The 26,545-nt window shown below is 33.6% G+C and overlaps 1 protein-coding gene across 1 annotated transcript in view; it reads left to right on the forward strand.

Moving 5' to 3' along the window:
* Positions 1 to 994: 994 nt before the first annotated feature.
* The window catches only part of AstA (allatostatin A), a 187,432-nt gene continuing 161,881 nt past the window's right edge, over positions 995 to 26,545 (forward strand). Inside the window, exon 1 of the mRNA XM_067095636.1 lies at positions 995 to 1,262. The gene's annotated coding sequence lies outside the window, so the exon portion shown is untranslated. The remainder of the gene's footprint in view (positions 1,263 to 26,545) is intronic.

Consider the following 26,545-nt stretch of genomic DNA (forward strand, 5'->3'; position numbering starts at 1 on the left):
AAGGTTAGCCATGGATCGTGGGTCTGGCAGTGCTTTCTAGAGACGTCACCAATGCACCTTCACTTGACCGCTTCTGGAAAGCAACTGACCGCTGCCCGGTCGTAGCTGAGAGTTTCATACAGCATTATACGCTGTACAGAAAACTCGATTGCGCCGAAGAAACCTGGGCGCATTGTATACTTGTTCTTATTGTGCCACATTTTTCTTGTTATGCTTCAACGGTGATTAATAGATACTAGCGTGTCTCTCTCTTTAAGCTCGCTATTTTTCTTTATATATTAATCATTCGCAATTTTAACTCTTCTGGGCCACAGGTTGATCAACAAAACCAAGAGGCTCATTAATTTTGAATGGGTTATATGAATGAAAAGAGCAGATAAAAGATTTCTGATATGGTCGTTCGTAAATGTCTCTATTTATATTATCTCTTGCAATATGCTGGCATACAGAAATTAATTGCTACAATAGCACTGAGGTCATATAAGCCACCCTTATTTCCCACATGTAGTAAAATCATACCTAATTTACACACGTTTAATCTATGTCACCCGTGAGATTTAATTACACACTCACACGTGTTCTTATACCAATGACAGTTTTAGAATACGTGACTTCGCTCAGCGCAAATACTATGATCCGATGTCATGCTGACGGCATCATGATTGGTCTTGTTGGGTTATGCACAGCAGGTGATTGGAGGAATGCCATGTGACGTCACCAAATTCACGCCCCCGGAGGTCTTTGCGATATGTGGGCGAGAGGCTATCTTCATAAAATTTCGATGATTATTGTACAATTTCTTTCGGTGACTTCCCCCCTTGCGATTTTGTTCATTACCAGTCACCGTGTCATTAACTTCTTTCTAATGGAACACTTAATAAAGTTAAAGTTATAAAAAAACGACGAGAAAGATTTTAAATAAATGAAAGTGGAACGCGGCTGAACGAAACCTACTGAGACTGAACGCGTATAAAGGCAGTTTCCTATCACAGGCACGCCTGGCCTTCCTCACTTGACTCAGCGCTCTCTCATACACATTCTCTCTCCCTTGCGCAAAAGACGGACGGAGAGAAAGGTCTCCTCGACACATCGGAACTTATTCTCTCTCCCTTATCCCCGCTTGTTCTTCTGTCCGCAGAGTGCTTTAGGAATTCTATTTAGGACTGGAATTGTAAACGCGCCTTCTACACGGATTGTTCCATCTGTGTTTCTCGAAACACAGCTGTTCGACGTAGTTTGGCTAAGTCTGCTTCCAGCGAAAGGTAAGATCATAATGATAATTAATTTCATAAGATAAGATTCTGGGTTGGTATTGTTAAAAAAAAATTTTGTTCTCTTTCTGAGACGAAAAGGAAAGCGAATTTTATAGTTTCCTCTGGGGAAGTTTTTCTTCAAGATAGTTGAATGTGGGTTGTAAATACCGTAGGCTTATACAAGGGAAAAGTTTATTTCTCTCACTATGCCGCTCGTATCTTTGGACTGTATTTAGAACAGAGCTTCCATTCTAGTGTCGATTACCTTTTGCTTTAAACGATATATATCACGTTATTTAATCATATTTTATTGAAGGAAAGCGCTCCAGACTGCTAGAGTATACAGTCGTAAAGCCAAATAAATATGTAATTTTTTCCCTCGGGAAAAAAGGAGTTACCTATTAGTAGCGCTCCGGTGCGAAACTCAGTTAACTAATATTTTACATAATTCCTTTCCTTCCATGAGTTTCCTATATCATATTCGCTAGTGGTAAATCAACAGGTTGCTCACAGTTCGTCAGATTAACGGGTGGAAGTCGCTTGTAACTTTCTTAATAGAATGACTATTTTTTACACACAATATATATATATATATATATATATATATATATATATATATATATATATATATATATATATATATATATATATATATATATATATATATATATATATATATATATATATATATATATATATATATATATATATATATATATATAAGTGCAGACATTTCCAAAGATGTGTCATACTAATATATCAATGTGGTCGTCAAACTGTTTAAGTTCACTTTTATTCGTGATTAATATTCAGCTCATACTATGTTGACCTCCGGTTTCTATTTTGACACTTTTAACCTTTTTTAACTGCAGGATTTATCAGATTATTTGTGTACCGTTTCACAACTATTGATTAACAACATTAAATTATAAAAGCTATATATTTTACACTAGCACTGCTCTTATTATCATCACTAATATTATTAATATCATATCTTTCTTTTCCTAAGGTTCTGGGCTAAATTCTTATCGTTGTTTCACCCGAAAGTTTCTCATAGATCAATGCACTGGATTTGAATAAATTTTCTAGGGTATATGAAACAATTTAAACTTACTTAACCAGCTCATCATTATATTTCCAAAGTTCTAACTACACCCATTGATAAGAAGTACATTGAGAGTTTAAGCATATTCTAAAATATTCCCTTCTTTAAAAAATTAAAGTGTAATTTTCTTCTCAGAGAGAGAGAGAGAGAGAGAGAGAGAGAGAGAGAGAGAGAGAGAGAGAGAGAGAGAGAGAGAGAGAGAGAGAGAGATTAATATATATAAACTTAATCAGTATGACCATTAACTTATATATTAAATGTTTTTGAGGATTTGTTGGATTACCAACAAACTGAAGTTTTCTCATTTATTTTTAAAGCGCTACGGCTTTTTTCAACAATATATTTTTTTTTCTTCTTTTGTTTCCTTGGTTTACTCATTACGTTTTTGGAATAACGCTTCATTAGAATGGCTGGGATCACAAAAGATTATACCTGGTACTTTATAATAATAATTTCAGATTGCTTATTATTATCCAGTGAAAAATTCCACCATCGAATTTCCTGATGTAGTGCAGTCAATTCTTTACGTTTTTAGCTCATTATTCTTGACTGAACCTATCAGGAATTTTTATTCTTGGCAGATAAGAGGTCTATAACATCTAAATGAGTCGTTGTCTATAATTCTATGGAAAAAGGTGACAGAAAAATGTAAAAAAAACCTACTTTACATAACATTACATGTAAAGAATTTTAACTATAAAGCACAACAACATGATCACTTTGAGAAACAATAATGTTTCTATTTACATAATACACACATACAGCTGTGCTTCACATGCATATGAGAGAGAGAGAGAGAGAGAGAGAGAGAGAGAGAGAGAGAGAGAGAGAGAGAGAGAGAGAGAGAGAGAGAGAGAGAGAGAGAGAGAGAGAATTATATGTAAACTGTACCACATCGTTAACTCACACAAACATAGAATAATATGTTTTATTAATATTTTATAAAGTGCTAAACATATTAATAAAATAAACTGATATTGGCTGTATCAGCGGTAAAACCACCAAAGGAGCTAATTCTTGTCAGGAGCCTTTAACTTTCTTTCTATTGGATATTCTGCACACATGGAAGGTTATAAGTTTTCCATATGGTAGGAAAAATATTTGGTTCAGGTAGACCGTAGTACGTATTACGAGTGAGTAACACATCTGCTAAAATGGGGAAAATACGAATTTCTAACTGAATGTTCTTGGAAAGTTTCATTTATTCCATGACTATTTAAGACATTTGCATGTGGTGTGACAGATTTGATACATTCAACAATTACATACCTTGCCACTGGGAAAACTTGGCAATCTCGTATATATATGTATAAACTCATATATATACATATATATATAGATAGATAGATAGGTAGATAGATAGATAGATATAATGCCTCTTTAGCTCTTGATGTCTTCACACATTTTTACACACGCTTGTCACTACAAAGTTAGGTCGGTAACGTGACCTCGTTCTGATACTCCGGATGCGGATTCGAAGCCTGCTAAGGCCGTCAGAATGTCTTCATATTCCTCCATTTGGATCTTAGGCTTTGTATATCAAGCGTATCCAAAAATGAGTGAAGAGATCCAGGAGTTAAGAGAGCATTTTGGTTATTGCAATTAAACGCACACATATATAAGGGTGTGTATGTATATGTATGATACAATATTCTACCTTGGATTTTCCCTTTACATGACTATTTTTGAAAATGCGATTAGTAGGAATTTTTCGAATTTGTTTGATCATATATTTTGTAGTTTCCTTTTGAAATCATATAAGAATGATTTATTAAAATAAGTACGAGTCATTTTAATGGGGGTGTCATAACTTAAGTGATCACTGTAATTCTTGGACAGATTTTCCGTATTATTTCAGAGGATATTTTATAATCTAATATTTATATATTGATCTAATACTAATAAATTTTTATGCGCTAAAATTTTTTAAATGACTGCTATGATTTTTATAGACATTATTGTCATGTTATTCCGATTTGCACTTTTCCTAGTCTTGTGGATTTTGTAAATACATAGTTTAAATGAAAAAAAAAAATCTTGGAAGCATTTTATTCTCATTGCCGTTATCATTTCTTTAGTTTTGAATAATATCTGTTCCTGAAAGTGATATGGAAGGTTCAGAACTTTTCCACAAAACACTTCGTTTAAATTAAACCTCCAATTTACTTGTTTGTTTTAGTGTCCTTATTGTATGATAACTGTTTTTTTTATAATGAATAGGCTACATTATTATAAAAAGTACATTTATGATGCAGTTGTTAAATTTCGAGAGAATGCAAATAGGTTATGTAGTAGAATATTGTAATGAATTTTGGAAACGAAGATCAATAGCATTCTTGTCCAAAACAATAAAATCTCCAGCTATCCCAGGATTACTTTCTGCATGGGAATCCGAATAATGGAGCAATGCTGCGAGGGATGCAATCTCATTTCCTGCAAATAATTCATTGAAAGGAATGTGTCTTATCTTTCGAGAATCCAAACCTCAAAAAGAATCCTCTGTTGCATTAAAATAAAGTCATACGATTTCTCTGAACTGCTTTCACAGTGATATATTTTACTAATGGGGCAAAATCACCTCAACTCTAGCTCAAGCCAGTAGTGCCTCGTTACGCTCAATCAAATCCAAATCGATTTTCCCAGTTAAAATTATTATGTTGTACTGAACGCTTCAGCTCGCTATAATGTAGGTATGTTTACTTTTTATTTACATGACACTTTTCTCTTCATTCTTTTCGTTACTATATAGATTATAAAACTATCCATATGATTTACGTTTATACTGAATTGAAATGGCCTTAATTGTTTAAGATATCAATTAAACACCTTTTTTCATGTAAACAGCCAAATTCCATTTTGCATTTAGAAAACCTTTTGAGCCGGTTGTTTTGCGCTTTTTAATTCTATCGCCTGTAGTTCCCATTCTATAGTTTGTTCCAAGTACTTTAGCTGGTTTGAGCAAAAAAGGTCGAGTCTTTATAATTTTTTATATAAAATACTCATAGGCTCTTATTTTGAAATGTCTTCACAAATTTTATATATCACAAAGTGAAAATTGCCCAACTTCTGATACATAGTCAAGCGAAGTAAGACAATAGTTCCACTTCTCAAGGCTCTTATTGGATAACTTTTGTTCGTTCATATCCAGGATTTCTAAGTGGCTCAGATCAAAGTTATTTAGTTTCCTGTTATTGCTGTGTTACGCCATTTCCTTATTTGGGTGAGCAAAAGCATGCAGATAGTAGATTATTCTAGTTTATTTTATAGACAGTTGACTGCCAGTAAACGCCAGACCCGGTAGACTCGTAACACCGCGGTTATGACTGTGGCAGCATCACCCTTGTATAATCAATGAGCTTTGAAGTGGATTGGTCACAATTTGAGTAACGTTCTCCAAAGAGAATCACTGACGGACGAGAAAAGATATGTTGTTATTCGGTGATTATTATTTTAATTATATTTGGATAAGGGACCTTTCTCAAAATATTCTGCTCAATGATAATTATATCAAAAATAAACTAACCCACATGTGTAAAGTGTTTAATGAAATCCATTAAGTATTATTCCCTTCTCTACATTTTTACAGGACACAAGGAAGGGTTCTTGATTTTCATGATGAATTTTTCATTTTTTTTAAATGCTAATAAGCAAAACAATTAGGTATATTATTTTCAAAGAATGACACTCATTACAACAAAAGTACCACTTGTTGAATCAGTAAACAATGTTGTGTTTGTATTGGGGCACGTTCTAAAATTTTTGCAAACTTAATTCTCATTGCAAAGTTCTTAATTTGTGTCAGGTTTTTGCGTTGCTAAAAGAAACAGGACAAGGATAATGGCTTTTCGGCAAGAGAGCAGAGAGAGAGAGAGAGAGAGAGAGAGAGAGAGAGAGAGAGAGAGAGAGAGAGAGAGAGAGAGAGAGAGAGAGAGACAAAATATTGAGAGAAGGGTCGAGTGACCTAATAGTGTCAGGGTGTGTAAGGCACAGAGAAAATTAAGAGAAGTATTATTATAATAGAGCAATGGTGAGAGAAGAGACAAGTGACCTAATATTTGTGTCAGGGTGTGTAGGCACAGAGAGAAATTAAGAGAGAGATTATAGAGAGAGAGAGAGAGAGAGAATATTTGTGTGAGAGAGAGAGAGAGAGAGTAAACGCCGCTACCCAAATAATGATGTCTGATAACGTTAACCGAAGTCACTATAGCATCCGTATCGTTTGAAGTCGCCTCTTAATCCAGGCATCCAGACATAAATGACCTGAAGCCCATTTAACGGCTCATAGATTAAAACTTAATGAAGCTCGTTTGACTTTGCAACAAATATGCCAGGCCCATCAGCTGTTATGTTATCTCTTCAATAATGGGTTGCCAAACACAACATTCCCTTTCTCCTGACATGATTTATTGTTTGTTTGTCTACTGATAGTATTAACTTTCCGATGTTATTGTCTGGCATGGGATGCGATTATAAAATAGTCACGAGGTTTCACGATCTGCCTGTGCTCCATTTTATATTGCAAGGTGTATAATATTTTCACAGATTCATTTACCTACTCATTTCTTGAGGGGTTTTTAGGTTTCATTTTCTAAACTATCTGTGATTCAAATAAAAGATGGATAAGTCTTTCTCCTCTAGATCGAGAACGGGATATGCTGTATATCAGGTCCACAATAATAGAAAAAAAGAGTTAGACTGAAGATGAACCCAGGACAGGGTTCGAAAGCTTTTGTAACTTTTTTATAAAATCAACATCCATTGAATATTATTGTGGGCCTGATATACAAAAGATGGATACTTGTTACTCGACGATGATAACAATAGACCATAATAATAGTTAGGTTACTGTAACAGGGGGATGTCAGTATAACCATGGTTGTTGTTGTTCGTATATATTACAAAGCACGGAAGGTAGACAAGGATGCGGCAGGACTTGAAAAGTTACAAAATTCTCTAGTTGCTGGTGTCAAGTTTGATAATTAAACAATACGTATGTTTCGGTGATATTTCTAATAATAGATTTTCTTAATCGGCAAGAGATTCATTCTGTAGTACAGGAAGCTATTACTTTATTTTTCAAACCCCAAGTAATGTCTAATTACCGTTATGTACTATTGTTTTGGAATCTACTCCCTTGTCAGTATTTCATATGAATTTTTTTTTTTTAAAAACAAATTTTGACCAACTGTAGACTCCTTTATTTACATAAGATTTTATTTTGTAGTTTAAGTCCCCTATATTACTGTTCTCAATATGTTTATGTACGCAAATTATTATCTATAATAATACTTAAGATATAATTGCGTAAGTAATTTACTATGGGTGGCTGTAGTCTATAGTTATTACTAAGATGAGATTCTTCATAAATGAGTACAAGGTACTCCCAAAGTTAAAATTTATTTGAAAAATATTCTTAACCTTTCCATTTTCATCAAACTGTAGGGCTTCCAGATCTCCACTTCTCTCTTATCATTCAAAGAGAACTCGGCACGATTTCTATTGCTGACGTCGTCACATTTCTGTTGATCATTTTCTTAAGTACTTTCCCAGTTCCAAATCAGGTTATGACTACTAATTTCGTATCGGACCTATTAACAACTTAATCTCCTACTCTAACACGGTGCATCAGCGTTGTCTCGACATTCCGTGGCATTTGCAACGCGTTGGTTTTCTGCATAGCTCTTGCTGAATAATATTCCTGTAAATTCTTTATATTGAGTATGTATGTCAAGAATGTATTGTCTATATCAACGTCACAATAACCTTAGCATCACCAAACCATTTACTTTACTTTATCTCTGGCAGCATTAACATTGTCTTTAAAATGTCATCAAGGTTTCCTCATATAACGCTTTATCAACGGCAGCAGAAAACAGGAAGGGAAAGGCTAATTATTCCATAAGCTTCTCCTTTATATTTGATTTTTCTTATCTTGATCTTCCACTCTCTCAGAAACAAACTGGCGTTAGACCCAGTATTTTTCACACTTTACAGGCCCTGGACGGGGTAAGGCACCACGGTGCCTATTCCATGGCCCGTCTCATAAAGTAATAAACCCGTCTATTCGTTATATCTGTCCAATTTACTCATATCTCTTTGAGGGCCTCCCACGTCTCCATTCCGTTTGCTCTGTAGAAGCCATTGAAAGTCCCCAGAACACGCAAAGAACCTTTTCCCATTATCAGCCCCTCTTTCAATTGACTTTCTACTAGTACGTTTTCCCAACATCTATATCTCTCGATAGGATGCTCAGTCATCTCGTTATTGGCTGACTGGAATCCTGTCTTTGGTAATTAAATCTCTTAGAATTCATCTTTAAAAATATGTGGTGTTGCATTGTTGCTGTTACCCATACTTCATTAAGGCTGCTTTGTACGTCTAACGGGTGAGAGGGCCTGTGAAATTGGTTTAAACGTCGGCTAAGGTAAAGATTTAATATCCTTTATCCTAACTAAAATGTATTTTATTCACGTTTATTCCGTAAATCACTCCAAGGCAGGAATGATAGAAAATCAAGAAATATTTAGGGGCGCTTTTTTAATATTTAATAATATGAGACAAGTTAGAGAAATATTCTTATAAGAGTGTTGGAAATAAGAGAAAAACACGAGCTAGTCTGAAGATGACTTCGTGGGTAAAAAGTAGCAAATGTTATTATTTCTACTTAGTCTGTAGAATAAAATACTACTGAATTCTTTTTAAAGGTATGATCCAAATGATCCGAGGAATAATTACACTTCTCTTTTAAAAAAAAAAACAGGTTATAGGTAACAAGGGTCTGTTTGTGCTTAATCTATGCCGCATAATAACAATTTTTTTTTTTACCTATTTGTGAAGGTGGTGTTTACCCTATTATCTGTAGTATATTCACATTTAAAATATAGATTTACAAACATTATTTTATATCTGACTGCATAAGCTCAAGTGGATGTATGTACACGCGGATTTGGTGATTGTTTATTAATAATTATAAATTAAAATGACCTGACGCTGCTGGAATAAATTTATCCTTGAGTGTCAGGAAAAATAAATAGGGCTGAAAAGGCCATGATCAAAAGCCGAAAGTAAAATGATATGCTAACGAAAAATGGTTTACATGGTTTTTGTTGCTGCAGTTCTTTTTAAGACAAATAAGCTTGACAGAACAAAGCCGAGAATTAAAACCAACATTCGTTATTATATGTGCGAAAGGTAATCGTGTCCTCTGAGAATTTTGTGTATTAGTGTGATACCATTAGATTTGCAAAAATCTTACCTTCGATAAGCTACTTAGACGGCAATTGAACAAGTTGTTGGAAATTCCATCTTGTGTGTGTGTGTGCGAGAGAGAGAGAGAGAGAGAGAGAGAGAGAGAGAGAGAGAGAGAGAGAGAGAGAGAGAGAGAGAGAGAAGGATACAAGTTAACGAAAAGCTGTTTAGTGTGAACTTTCAGTGGTGATGGCTGAAAATAGCCACACCTCCCCCACCCACTGTGAGACTCGTACGAATCGATTTTAAACTGATGTTGATAGTGTTAAGGATTGCTGGTATTAATTATCAGGTCAAATGTCATGTTGGTTATAAGGGCCGTTCACCTAAAGACATTTTACAAAGAAAATAGTTCAGAAGTGGATATAAGGAACAAAATTAATGTTGCTTGGTGCAAAGGTAAGTATAAATTTAAAATCAGCTGCTTAAAACCTTCCACTGAAAAGTCATGACTGAAAAAGTGCAACAGCTACTAGGACCATATACAAGTGGAGGAAAATGCCGTTATTTCAATCGAATGGCTTGTCATGGTATGTTCTTGTTATAAACTTGAAAATAAAAGGGAAGTCTCCACAATATTTAATTGGATTGTTGGGAAGATGCATGCAAAGATGATAATAACAAGATTAAAATACAAAAGTTGGATGATGTAGAATCCCGTCTGTTAAAAGTCATTTGCAATAGAAGCTAACCGTCGTGAAGCTACTTCGAAGAGAAGTGACTGATCTGAAATATCAGTAATTCTGTGGAAGGGCAATTCATGGATTAAAAAAAGGGGGGAGGGAATTTTAGAGAGTACAGCTACAAGTCTGTATGAATAAGGGAGGAGGATATGGCCAAAACGTCGAATACTTATGCTGTGGTGGTTTTCACAGGTAATAAATTACTGGTAATGCCGATGAAAGACTTGGACAACGTATGCTTAACGAAAAAGATGTAAATGATTGCTAGCAAATATAAAGCCATGAAGCTTAATTACGGCGATATGTTATTATGACTGATGAAGGAGCTGAAATGATTGTTATGTATTTGAGAATGCATAATTTGGACAATCGTTGAAAGTGTGCAATATGATATACATAAAAGTTTAAACCAGAAGTAGAGCAAGAGCTTTGCAGTATTGCAACACATATGGGGCAAATGAGCTGGCAGGATAAATAGCGCATTGTTTTGAAGTGAGTACTCTTACATATGTAAGTAAATAATTAAAAAAGGTAAAAGTCGCAGTCGCTTACTAAAAACTATCCTAGGGCATGACACTATTTCCTTATGGAGAAGCAAAAAAGTCAACGGCTAAATATGCATTATGCGTTAAAAAGCTAGGGAGGCAAAAAGAAGCGTACTAATGAGAAACTGAAGAGTTCTTAAATGTCAGAAAGGCTCTAATATCAAAATAGAAATAGGTAACTGATATATAGTGGTAATAAAGAGTCAGGTTTGTAGTGAGTTTTATACAAACCTGTTGTACCTCTAATACTGTGAAGCGTTATTGCAGATATTTCATTTTAATAAGTTAAAGGACCACTGGGGTAAAATTTGATGCCCTATATGTTTTGAAGCGATGTAACTTTAAGAACATGTTCATGTGGATATATATATATATATATATATATATATATATATATATATATATATATATATATATATATATATATATATATATATATATATATATATATATTTCTGACTCACATCAGGATCGAACCAGGTCTTTCAACTGAAAGACAAGACCGCTGCCAACCGAGCCTTGACTTGTGTAGGTTGGTTGGTGGCGGTTTTGTCTTTCAATTGAAAGACCTGGGTTCGATCCTCCTGATGTGAGTCAGAAATTTATTTCTGTTCCACACGTAATTGTGTGTTGACTATTTGAAATATATATATATATGTATATATATATATATATATATATATATATATATATATATATATATATATATATACATATATATACACATATATATATGTATATATATATATATATATATATATATATATATATATATATATATATATATATATATATATACACGCAGTATATTGATGTGTGTTTCAGCACCTTGGGTAAAATAAAAACTCAGAGAGCGATTTTTAACCGGTCAGAAGATTCTCGTTAGAGATATGACAGTGAAAGTGTAAGATAGCTTGGGCAATATAAAGATAAAGCATAAGGAAAGCAACTGTGTTTCAGACGGATATGTAATTTCTGTCAATAAGCACTATTGAACCTATAGATTTATCCCAGAAAGCTAAATTTTTGTCAGATAATTTGTTCTTATTTAATTCTCGGTACGCGCAAATGACGAGCATTTTACCACAACTATGCCTAAATAACATCTCAGTGAGAAGGCGTGTGGCTACAGACCTGAATTTTTCCTTCTTCGACGGACGATGCCATCTAACTATATGCAATCTCGATCTGTAAGTCCCATCGTGACCGCCTGTTTCCTAATCCGCTGTGAACCTGTTAGGTGAACATCCCTCAAAAGCCCGTTGCCTGTATCCTATTAAAGCTGCGTGTACAAGTTTCCCTATTAGTTTGATCAGAATTAAGGTCTCTCTGCCAATAAGCCAAGGTATATATGCCGACCTGCTATAACCGGAATATATTTCCTGGAGGCTTGAATCCGATGCTTTGTGGAAATGGTGGATTCACACCGTTAAGCCTGTAAATCGCTCAAGGAATTAGACCGCTTTTTCATTTTGATTTAATATATAGTATTTCCACACGGATACATACGCTCTCGGTCATTTAAAAGTCAAAATTGTCAGTGTGTTAAAATTCTTTTTAGAAAGGATTTGCCGAACTGGGGTTGTCACATCATTTTTATATGTTATATTGTTTCATAGCTTTTTTTTTACATTGATTTAAATGTCACGATATTTAAGGAAGAATTTGTGTTTCTCTGATGTCATTGGGCTATTTAGCCGTTTCGGATATCTCATTAAAGGAGTTTCTGTCCAATTCCTTCTGCTGCTTCATTCTTACAACTTCGTAATCTTGTTAATCTTCCAGGATCTCTTGATTAGGTTCATCATCTTCTTAGTCAACTGGAAAATTACTAATTTCTGTCTGTATGTCTCTCTCTCTAATGAATGCTGGTGGTCGAAAAAGTTTTTAACTCAATTGCAACTAGCCTATAAGAATAAAAGTTATCAACCGTAAGCTCAATTTAGGTAATGAACTTGGGGCGAAAAATCTCTTCGAGTCGCCCATCTACTTAATACATTAAATTCTTTTCCTCATCTTTCTTTTTCTTCTTCTCCTTTTTCTTCTCAAGAATGAGCACTCTTCATAAGCCTTTGAATTCTCTTAAAAGATTCGTTTGCAAATTCAAGCGAAAGATATTCATGCGAAACGAAACCAGATTTTTGTACATACGTTTTCAAAAAGTATAAAGAAGCTCATTCCTTAATGTCACTAAATGAGAACGCACTCTTCATAATTTTAAAACTTTACGAAAAATTTGAGTTATACTTTTTTTTTTTTTTTTTTTTTTTTACAAATTAAGGTATACAAGATAATTCTTTTCAATCCAGAGACTATTCGTCGTTGATGTCACTTCTGAATGTTTTTCAGTTGATTTACTTGAATAACAACAGCAGAAATATTTTTTCATTTGCTTAAAGTTGTCCTGGCGATACCAAGGATGCTTCCTCTTTCTCGATGCCAGATTGTAACCAAATAATCTCTTCTTGTGAAACATCCGTCTCTAATATTCTTTGTGTATTGGAAATGGATTGTCTCCACCAACCTGAGTTTGTTCGATTTTCTCTTTCGTCTTTCTCTTGCTGGGAAAGCTGTTTTTGTTTAGCGCTTCCTCAAAGAGAGATACAAATTTGAACTCTTGGTGTGCGAAATCGTTTAAACAGTTATTTCTCATGATTTTTCAAGTGCCTACTATCTATGAATATTGTAGAGTAGCTAAAACCTAAAGAGGGAAAGAAAATTAAGCAAATATCAAATTATGCAGAATGGAAAATATTTATAAGATGCATACAAGGCTGCTTCGAATCGTAGACGAATGACTGGTTAAGGCAACAAAGAAAAAGTATGCAGCCATGAGTATAGATGTATAGCTGTATAGCTACTACTGGGAGATTATTTTTATATTTTCTATGTTGATGTGGCAGGTGGAGGTTCTTGGACCTTTGCCTGTGAAGTGACATAAATAGAAGAAAAAAAGACAGAAATTACAAAATGTAATAAGATTCAGGATAAAAGGAAGTCTGGTAAGACCACAGAAAAGATATGTATCCGGGCCACTTGCACGTAATTTACTAATCTTCATTTTCTTTCTATTTTCCCTCCTTTCCCCTCGGATGATATCTCAGTTTAAATCACCCAAGCAGTTGCTTCGATAGCGTGTCCCCCCTCCCCGCCTTGCAGATAAAATAAATCGACGCTTTCTCTTTCAGTTTTCTCGGTTATGGAGTATCTTTCAATTTTGCTGATACCTTCCTTTCTATGACTCTCGACCCCATTGAACGCTCCATTTGTTCCGCTGAGACGTATCACTGGAAAAGTCAAAATTTATATTCTAACATTTGACTTTGCGAATCTTTTTCTATAAACAGTTATTTTGAAAGGTATAACAAAGCTAATGAATTTTAATATCACCAACTCAAGAGCTCGCACGAGCTTAGCTTCAAATCTCTCAGTAGGCAACATATAACATTTAATTTATTAAATTACAAATTAGACCTTCACTTCAAATCCCAACGTAGGTCGCTCTATGCAGAACTATTAAAAGACAATAGGCTGAACTACTCCTTGAACTGGGTGATGAGCGCCAGTTCACAGTGCCAGTCAGTAATGCCTGTTTCATCTTTTCAAAAAATGAGCAGCATCCCTTCAGCATTACTAAAGTGAAATAGGCTGACAATGGAGTCATTAATTATTTCACGAAGCAAAAAAAAAAAAGGTTCCTGAAAGATTCGAACAACCTTTTCATTAATGGACACGAATTTGTCCATTTGGTAATTGACATTGTTTTCACCTGAAAAAAACAAGTTAGCAGTTCTCTAAACTAACACCAGTTCCTTTCAGTGTGGTACTGGAGCGGACCTCTCTGATGCGTATAGTTATGGGAGAGGATGATGTGGCTAGGGAACATAAAGCAGAGATATGCTGCCATAATTTTGACTAATACCTAGCCCTCAACTCCGAGAAAGGAATAGAGGCTCTTATTTACAGAAATGGAAAAAATCTTTATTCTAACTGAGCGTAGGGCTATTCAGACTGAGAAGAACGTAGGTTCAGATCGTAGGTTTGAAATAACAAATACTGAATTTTAGGATTTAAGGGAAAGATTAATAAGCTGCATAAATTTGAAATATTAAAATAAGTGTTGCTGCAAACACGAATCATCATTTACTTATTTACTTACACATAATTATATAATATTACCACATAAGATTACTTATGGTTTATTACTAATTGTATCTTATTTTGAAATTATTTTATTTATCTGAACATACTCATTTCTTTAAATATTGTAAGTATTTGGAATACTTGGAAATCCTACCGATTCTTATACCATTGGGATATTAAAACTAGAAGTATTAATGCATAAATTCTTTCTCATAATTTACTGATACAGATTTAGAAGAGGACGTCTCCATAAACGAGACCAAAATCGTAATGACGTTTGGAAAATGAGACATCGAGATTAAGATCATTTAAAACATCGTCTTCAAACGATGTTAATCCAAGTATAAGGTTTGAATATGACTTTGTACTTGAAAGGAGTGATTTCCTTTGGTGTTTCATAGGATCGAAGACAAAAGTAGAGGTTCAGCTTTGTCATATTCCTAATAATGTTATTTGTCTGGGTTATATTTATTTACACTCACTGTACATGTCGATGTAACCAGGAAAAAAAATCCCTTAATTCAATCCCTCTCTTACACCGGTTTGTAACTGAATAAGAAATCACTATACACGATATGGATAATAATACTTGAATGAATTCTAATGGACAACGACCATCCCTGAACCAGGAAAAACTTATTGCGCTCAATATGTAATTCATTTAATTAAAAAGGGAACTGCAAAATAAAACAGGGTGATAAAAAATAAAAGTATTGTTAATTAGGCGTGAACTATAGTGTACCATGCATATATATATATATATATATATATATATATATATATATATATATATATATATATATATATATATATATATATATGACTATTTATCACATCACCGTGATTCACATACAATCATACAAACGTTTTAATATCCAATTCATCTACCTCGGAAATAATATATTTTCATATATGTTACCGAAGGGGAATTTTTAGTTGATAATAAGTCCACCGTCCCGTGGGTCGAACCAGCGACGGACGAGGAATCAGGACTACAGTGACACACTAACGCAGTCGACTTATTATCAACTTCGGTAACATATATGAAAATATATTATTTCCGTAGAGTGAATTGGATATTAAAGGACGTTTGTATTTCTGATTATATATATATATATATATATATATATATATATATATATATATATATATATATATATATATATATTAATGTGTATATATATATATATATATATATATGTATATATATATATATTATATATATATATATATATATATATATATATATATATATATATATATGTATGTATGTATGTATATACGCTGTGTGTGTGTATGCTTATCAATCTTCAGTGTATCATTTATATACCTCCTGACAGTTGTTTTTTAAATTAGGAATAGGTACTTTATTCCTAACGCTTTAAAGTTATCCATCGTTAATTAAGATTTCTGAAGAATTTTATATTTGAAAGATTGAAGTATGACTTTACTTTTAAAGGATTAAAAATAATATTTGTAAAGGCAGTAAAATCTTTTATATGAATAGCGAATCATATCAGGACGTTTCTTGTAATGGAAAACAAAATCATATTATAAGTTTTGTATTAAAGCTAATTAATTATGATCTGTAAATTTTTTTGGTAAAAGGCAATAAAATGCAGGCAAACACAAACTTGCTAGTTACTCGCAAAATTTATGCGCTGCTGTAAAATAAGAATCAAGGAATGGCGCATTAAAATAATTACTGATCTGGGAAAAAATTCAACTTACATAATTATCTAAATAACCGGAATACATCTTACGTAATAGTAATGGGCGCATATTAAACATTAATGTCTGAGACATTCGGAAGTAAAGTAACACAAAAAAATTCTATATTTTAATTGATTTTATAAATTTCCAAAAGATTAATAAGATATATTGAATTTTTAAGAAAGGGACAAATGTTCATGTTCGTCTGATGCATGATGCATATACCATAATTTCATTAGTACCAGTGGATAGGAATAGTCCATACTTATGCATAACCGTAATGTGTTAATATAGATGCACAAGTAAGTGACATAAATATTTGGAAGTATTTACTGGTCAATTGCTAGCTCAAACATGCATCCACCCACATTGTAACGGAGAACGCCCACAAAAGAATGTAAACCATGCAGATCCGGGAATGTCTCAGGATGGAAGGATGATAGTCACTTATATCGCAGAATAGGAAGCCTTTAGATATAAACTGTTGATGCTTCAAGGTTTTATCAAGCATCGTTGAGCCCAAGGAATGGTAGCAAGTGACAATCATTGCCTTGCCAGTTTCGGTTCTGTAATTCTTTCTCAAAGCTCTTTCCAGGAAAGATGATTGATGATGCTTTATGCTCAGAGAGCGTTTTTCCTATCATCTCTCAGTCTTTCCTTTTTTTTACAAGTTTCTCTTAAGGAAATACTTATCTGATGGGAGTTCGAAATAACAAGAGGAAATATAGTAATTTTCTGTACGATACATTGTTTGGCAAAGTAAAAGTGATGATACATGGGCAGATCAGGAAATGGTAGTGTGGTTACAGTTAAGGTCTGTAGATCACGTTTATTATGAATTAAGTGCTTTACAAGTTCAAGGAAAGAATTAACGTTATATGTGGCCCGCATGGAAGGACACAGTGTTTAGGATATAGTAGACAGAGACGTAATGTTGAAGGTGGTGAAGATGTTCAGTGCAAGAGGCACTCCGTGGACGTGGATGGATTTAAAAAGGCTACAAAGGCTTACGAAAGTTTGAAAGTGATCAAAAAGAAAAAAAAAAAAAAAAAGGGAAAAGTGATGTCAGAAGAGGCGAACCGTAGTGAGGAAGATGGAGTTGTAGGAACGGGAGGAGTAAGAGGCAGCGTCTCGGTACATACTAATTTACTGTCACAGACTTCTGACTGGAGATGGGTTTCCGCCAACGGAAAAGTAGCATCTAACACCAGAGCAACAAAGGCATAATTTAAGGTCAGATGTGTTTTCTCACACCTGGAAAAGTTAACAATTCTATATACAAAATAAAGAGAATCCTCCATTACATATGGTTCGAAAGCTTGAAACATTTTACATTTATAGATGGTTTTGGTTTTCAATTGATATGCTGAAAGTTCCTGAAAATACATGAAAATCACTGCTTCAGCCGTCCGTCTATGATTTGTGTTTTCTGGGGAAACACGCTGGTCTGCGGTAGGTCACTTAGCGTTTTGGACGGCGGATGCCTGGAGGGACCCAGCGGTGGCCCTACAGAGTAATGAATGATTGCATAAAGGAGGAAGAATAGAAAGGGCAAATCTTATTGTGAAGTACTGTGGTTAGCAATAGTTCCTAAAGATTTTGGCACCGAAGTGTAGTTTCTTGGGAAGCAACAATCATATTGTATACTGTTAAATTAGCCCTCCTTTATTGAAGTAGAGCATGGATTAAAAAAAAAAACAGAATTTCCGTCGATTGGCCATTTCATTGCATTTAACTTTCATTGCATTTAACTTATTTTAGGGGTAAATCTGTTAAAAAAACTTTGTATCATGCGACTGTGTTATAAGCGAAGAATATTTAACTACAGAAGCTACGCCGGACAATGGCTAAACATTTTTTTCTGAGAGTTTGGAAATATGAATTAAACCAATGTGCAGTGAAGCTTCATTTCAGACTTACTTTATACAGTCATTAAAATCTAAAAATTCTATGAATCTTCATACAATTTAAGAAAATCTCTTATCAATTACTATTAATTCATTTATTTCCGGCGTGGAACTTAAGGAAATTGGTATTATTGAGAGAATTAGTTCCAAATGAAATTATTAGGACGGTGGCAGAAAAAGCGAAGTAACTTCTTAATTATTCTGCATCGCTTCAGCAAAGTCATTGCACCGTACAAGGTTTCCAACTCTATTATTCACTGAAGCTTATTCAGCAGATTTTTAAATGAGTAATTAGCTGTCACGTAAAATACCTGCCCAAGTATTAACACTAACAACAGTGAACTATGCAAAAAAGAATCACGCACTTGTAAAGGGCTATTTTATTATTCAAAGAATTTTTAGTCATTAAGCAATAAACTTTCTTTTATCCATAAGTAACAAGAAAATTATGTAAAAGAGGAACCACTTTGTAGACATAGAAAAGTACTGTTGTTCCAAGAAATTTAAGCCTCAGGCAAGTAGTTTGGTTAATTACTAAAATATACTTGCCGAAAGACAACGGAAAGAATAAACGCATCCTAAATTCCTACTAAAAACTTTGACAGGAGATATTCTAAGGACTATATGCTGTGGCTTGTAATTTAATTATCGCCACTAATAGCAACTGCCAGGCTGCAGCTCTAATTCACAGAGTTGCTGCTAAAATTCGATGACGGATAGTTAAAACTCGCATTTGGTTGCAACTAAAATTCTTAGACGGGTTGCTGTTAACATTCACTGACTAGTTGATGCTTAAATGCAATAACAGGATGCTGCTCAAATTCACTGATGGTTTTAGTAAAAATCAAAGAAGCATTGCTACTAAAATCTGATCAAAGGCTGCTGCTAAGATTCAATGGTAGGTTGCTGAGAAAATTTAATGGTGTATTGCTGCTGAAATTCGCCGAAAGGTAGAAGCTGAAATTCAATGAAGTCTTGATAATGAAATTCCTGTAAGGTAGCAGCTAAAACTCTTTGACGTGTTGCAACCCAGATTCACAGACGATTACATCTAAAATTCGATGAGCACTTCCCGCTAAAATTCGCTGACTGGTTAATACTAATATTTGATAGTGTTGCTGATAAAATTTCATGACATATTGCTTAGAAAATTTATTGAAGGTTGCCGCCACACAAAACTAAAAGCTGATAAGTTGCTGTTTAAAAAATTCATACGCAATGCTGCTAAAATCTGATGACAAATTGCTGCTAAAATGTACCAACGTGTTGCTAAAATAAAACTGTGGAATGGGCTCCCTGCCAGCGTGTTATTGATTCCTACGCTCAGTTTTAGCAGGTTGTGGAACTCCCTTAAAGCGCCGTTTATCGTTGACTTCGACTTTTTCATCCAATTTGTTTATACAGGCTTACGTTTATATAATGATTTATCTGAATTCTATATTTATTTGCTTCTCACTGTTGTATTCCTTTTGCCAATTGCCATCTTTGATGAGTTTTCTTTACAGATTAATGGCCTTTAGACTTATAATAATAATAATAATAATAATAATAATAATAATAATAATAATAATAATAATAATAATAATAGCTACCGTGCCCCGTTTTAAGATCCATTGTTGACATTTGACGTTATGACATCAGTTCAAATTAAAGTTATATGATTAAATAACCCCTGTGCAAACTTTGACTTTTCATTCATTCAATGAATGCAAATTGTGAGCTTTGATTCTGCGAACCATAGGGTTCCAACAATAGATTATGGGGCTGTTACGTTCTACGAACAAAAGCATTAACGGGTATTATGAATAGATTCTGTCGTTTTGGTACTAAGCTGTGTGAGTATTGGGGATTTGAGATTAAGCGTATCAAAAAAAAAAAAAAAAAAGTCTTACTGAAGAGTAATTATTATATTTTGAGTGTTTACCTTGCATACGTCGGTCATGTTTGAAATGACGGACATATGAAAGTGTAGTTATCATCGGTCAGTGCCACATTATATCGTGATAACCTGCCTGAGAATTAGCAATAATACTAAGCAATTTTACAGCGGGAATATTCTAAAAAAACACAGGTTCGAGTAAAACGAGTCAGATCTCGTTATCTTAAAAAACTATTATTTTCATGTCTGTTGCTGTGAATTGCATTGCGAAACAAGTTTATTATAGCAAAAAAATAATAATGACCCATTGAATGCAATTCTGCCAAATGCCCAGTTAGGTAATGAGATTCGCTATTGCAAAGTTTAACGCGTCTGCTTTATATTACATTTCAGCGGCGTTAGATTACTGAATTATCAGGATTTTTTAGCTGGAGATAATTTACTGATAATGATAACACCTTCGTTTTAAAACATTGGGAATTGTTTCACTTTGTTCTGGAAATTTACCTAACGGCAAGAAATTTCACACATAATTCAAGGTTTAAAAAACTGTAAAATTGCCTGAACTATTGATGTTGATATCGTCGACATTTAAGGACAGGATCACCTCTTCATTAGAGATAAGTACTTCAACCTACCAGAGATATTTAATAATCTCTACAGTAGATATTTCTTAGAATGCGAGTTTCATTGCAGAACCCGATCTTCATGAAGAATAACGATTCATTAGCTCTGACGAGGAATTACACTAAATTTTAATTTCTTGGAACTCGATGGCACTCAAAGTTCATCCGGGTTCTTCCATCGATTGTCCTCTTACATAGGGTTACACAAAAATGGAACTTCTTGCCGAATTTAAATAATGAATTCCACAGCAAAATTTGCTGTGAGGATTTTGTTACTTGAATTTTCTAATTAATAGCCCTTTATTTAGGTCTAGCTAATGTTCTGATCATGAAAACAATATGCTAATGCTAAACTACTTGGCTGCTATATTTATATATATTTTATTTAAAAAAGTCTGTTTGTTAATTACTTCATATTTATGTTGTTCTTTCTCTCTGTGTCTGTATATATATATATATATACATATATATATATATATATATATATATATATATATATATATATATATATATATTTGTGTGTGTGCCTGTGTGTATGTATGTATGTATATACGTATGTATGTATGTATGTAAATGAGCACATACACGAGGAAAGCAATCTTTCTTCATCCATGTTTTATTCACCTTCCACCTCTTCTCTCTCTCCTTCAAATCCTTCTCTTCTCTTTAAATCTCCTTTGAAAGCTAATGACCAAAAGAGGTAGACGAGCGTAGTCACCGTCTCAAATCTTCAGTGTAAAACTGGGGCGTTAATTGCCCTTTGGGGATCCCTGCCTCTCTCCTTTCCTCACCTCCCCAACCCTCTATCTGGCACTGGAACCTGGGCCCCATGAGAGGAAATTAGCGTTAGGACTGATGAATTGACATGTGATTCATTCAACTCTCGTCGCCAAAGAAAATATTGAGGGACGTAAAAGATCTTTTCGTATTATTTCTTTTTGCTTCTTTCATGCAGTGCCTAGTGCGTCATGCTCTGTTGCCTCCAATGGATTCGAAGATTGGGACGGGGTAAAAATCTGTGATGTAATCCACGCAGACACACGCTCGCTTTTATGCGTAGTAATTAAACGTTCTTTCACCTCATGGCCGATACCATAATTCATGCTCCTAAACCCATTTTGGAAATGAAATTAAAAATGTCGCTGTATCCTGTCTGTACAGAAACATAAACAGGCCTACGAGCAAAAAAAAAAAAATTACTTTTATTTACATGAAACAACGCGCATGAATACAAACGCCGTATTCACCCAGGCGACTCCAACTCTCATTTGTTGAATTCTGTATTCCTCTTGTGTATACCAATCACTGTAAATTCGGCATTTATCGTTGTTAATTAAACAGCTTATTGTTATATTGGTAACTAATTTCGCCCTTGTAATCAATCCGCAATTACTAATAGCTATCAACTGGTAATATCATGATTTACTTAATCAAGAGGTAATTTAATCTCCCTTTCTTCGACTTCAACCACGGTTTGCAGCATAAGGGTCTGATCCTTGTGATTACTAGAGGTGTAAAAATAGCATACGTTAAGCACATTTCTCTATGAATCATTTTTTTAAACTAATGTTATCTGTATGCATTTGTTCTCATATGGTGCATGAAAATTTTGTATTAAATGCTTCATGACTAACAGATTCTCTTCAGTCAATGATTCTATTAAACAAAAAGATTTTCTAAAACTAACAGCTTTTTAGAATCAACAGAAGTTTCCTATACAAAAATATCTAAACTCAGGTGATTTTACAGAATTATTAAAACGTCAAGTACCCTCGAAATAAGGCTGAAGTATGCAATCAACATCCATTCATATACCCAATTATTTAAGTTTTTGATAAAATGCAGACAAAAATTCGCAAAGCTACTTCCATTTAACCACTGAATAATTTAACTGCAAGCATAAAGCATGGATAGCAAAAGATATTCATATTCATGGGCGTGAAACTGGCCTGGACATTTCGTTCCTTAGCTACTGAAAGATACTGAAATTTTCGAATATTCCGGAATGGTTGTACAGCGTTGGCCTAAGGTTTGTTGATCCCAAATCAATAGACTTTGGTGCTAAGCGTTTGACTGGCCTCAAAGTTTCCAAGGTTTAACTTTCACATGCTGAAGAAGGCACACAAATTACATTATAACTAGCCTGCACACACTCTTTAGTGTGATTGATAAAATCTAAAGGTTTCGGACACAATAGAGGGGATTTTTTTCCACATGATGTATAACTCGATGGAACTTGGAATCTTTAGGTTATGTAGTGAAACCAATAAAGCCAGGCTGGTTCTGGCAGGGAAGAGTCAGTCTAATGTCAAAACTGAATTATGTTTTGCTATTATGGATATTTTGGTTTCCACTGAAAATACAAAATCCACAGTTGTTTAGTTCTTAAGCTATTGTGCTGGAATAATCTGGATTTTATATCGTGGTACCAACAGTATTGTGACTAATGTCAGAGATGACAAATGATCTAATATTTTTGGTAAATGTATTGTCAAGTGATCTCATTAGTACGATGACATGCATGCAGTTTAATTACACTGGTCAATACAGATACAGCTGGTTAAAAATGTATTGTAGTTAAAATAAAAGAAATAGAGAAACTTAAAAATCTTTTGAATTCTTTGCACTGGCATGATGTTGGTTCCTGAAAGGTAACATTCATTGCTCTCGAATAAATTCTGGAGGATTATGAATTACAATGATAAAAAAATTAAAGCAGAAGACTTTAATTACCATTGGTGTTATGGAAAAGTAAATGATGGTATATGAAGCATTCCATTTTTGCGTCTGGTAAAGCGAGTAAAACAATTGTCAGTGGCTTTAAATGCTTTCCTTAACTGATTACAGTGGTCACGGAGACAACAAAAACCATAGTTAATGTTCTCGAGTATTATGACCATAGGAAAAGCACGCATCTCTCGGTGAGGGGAAGTTTCAAAACCTTTAATATTTCATTTTCACTTAGTTTTCTGGAAATTATCAAATTAGTTAATCTAGCTAGACTTCTATGATGAACATCGTCAGCAGACTTTAGGATCATGTATATTACTTACGTAAATGATATTTTATTACTAATTTTACTGTAGCGAACGATAATTAATCAATTACTCTTGATTATACATTATGTAAAAGGTTAATTATGGGAGCAACAGAAATAACTATATTATAAATTTGTAACAAATATGCAGTTAGTTCACGTGATAATGAATTTGAATGGGAAATGGTTTAAATATTTTCAGAATTTTGCAATTTTCAAACAACTATGCAACACCAACCGGAAAAAAAATATCTGGAATGTACTGAAGATCGCTTTAGGAATATTTAGCGGTCAAAATCCCAATTTCTTGATAGATGACGTCGAGTTGTTGAATTTCTTGTCTTTTGCAAATCCCTCATTTCATACAAATACAACGTCGTCATACTTCACGAACCATCAGTCCAGGTATGGGTAAGGATACTGCGTGTGGTAAAAAGCGCTGTTGATATAATATTTTACTAATATAACTTCATTTATGCGGATGTATGAATATATATGTGTATATATGCGTACATAAATATATAAAATCTACGACCTGAGATTAGTGCCATGCAAACCTTAAATCATTTACAATTAATACAGACAAACAACTTATATATATATATATATATATATATATATATATATATATATTATATATATATATATATATATATATATATATATATATATATATATATATATATACTATAACACACACACACATATATATAGATATACTATAACATATATATACATACATTATATGTATGTGTGTGTTTGTGTGCGTGTGTAAGCGTATATCGATGTGTGTATAATGTTAATCTAAACTATACAAAGAAACCGACCGATTATATTCTATTATTTTAATAAGATAGTTACATGCTATAATACGATATGTAATACCAGGGAAATTTTGTGCTTGTAAAGCATCAACTGCTGCCCAACAATTTCTATGGCCCAAGTTTCGGAGACAACAGAGCCATCCAGAGAAGATATATTACTTAATCAGTAGTACAGAGAACACCGAATGAAATGTGCAAATGCTTTTCATAGGGTAGCTGAATGACGTCCGTTTACCTCATGTTCGCGTTCGTTTCTTTGCTCCTTTTTATTAGTAACAGTTGACACATAACACCTGCCTAACACACATACACACGAGCGCGTGGGGGCACACATACACACACACACTATATATATATATATATATATATATATATATATATATATATATATATATATATATATATATATATATATATATATATATATATATATATATATATATATATATATATATATATATATATATATATATATATATATATATATATATATATATATATACTTCCTGCCTGGCTTGTGGACATAGTAATATCCAGTTATGATCAAAATCAAGCTGCAATTATTATCAAATATCAAAGAAAAACTTACTTTACATTACCAAGAAGAATAACTTATTAGACAGTGTTTCTTCATCCCACCGAAGCAGAAACCCTACATTGTTTATGGGCCATATTTCATTCGCGCTTCTCTTACATGCCAGTAGTCAATGAATATTTTGACAGCGATAACTATTTTGTGTGGTTCCTCCTCAGAGCTTCGACAAGGCTTTTATTTATGCATTCAGAAAGTCAGTCGCACTTTATTCTGTTGCCTTTGCTTCTAAATTATTCATTCTTTTGTCATCGCTTCAGTCATTTTCTCGTCTTTGTTTTTTTCTCACTTAGTCCTTGACAGATTTCCTTCCTTTAATTCCTCTGCTATCTTTGCCATTCCTTTATTATTTTATTTGTGATTCATTCTGTTAATCCTTTGACTCTGCTGCTTATTATTCCTCCATCTTCCTTCTCGCGCTCCCATTTCTCTCCCTCTTTTGGTTCTTATTCTTTCTTCTGTTGCTTTTGGTACTCATTCCATCGTACTTTTATTGTTGATTTAATAACGGCGTTCCTTTGTCTTTGCTTCCGACTCCTTCATTCTCTTAATTTTGCATCTTTTGTAACTATCTTCACTATTGTTATCCGTTTGCTTTGAATATTTTCATCCATTTGTTTTTTTTTTACATTTCTCCATTGCTTTGGGTCCACATTACAATTCTTATTCCCTTTCTTTTGATTTATTTCTCCTTCATTTCTTTTTATTACTGTTAATTTCTCGATTTTCTTTCCTTTTCCTTTTATCTCTCCGTAGTTGCTCATTTCTTTACATATGGCATTTTCTTCACCCGGTCTCCTTCAATATTTTTGCTAAGATTTCTTTTCTTTATATTGCCTCAATCTTTTTCACTTTGTCCTTCCTTCGATGCTCAAGAGAGTTGCTCTCCTCATTCTTTGACTTTTCCTTTTTCTTTGAGTAAGTTCTTTGTGTATTATACACATTTCTTCAGTCCTTCATTAATTACATTCTACCAATATCGTTTGCAAT

The sequence above is a fragment of the Macrobrachium rosenbergii genome, chromosome 51 (genome assembly GCF_040412425.1).
Source record: "Macrobrachium rosenbergii isolate ZJJX-2024 chromosome 51, ASM4041242v1, whole genome shotgun sequence".
Lineage (NCBI taxonomy): Eukaryota > Metazoa > Arthropoda > Malacostraca > Decapoda > Palaemonidae > Macrobrachium > Macrobrachium rosenbergii.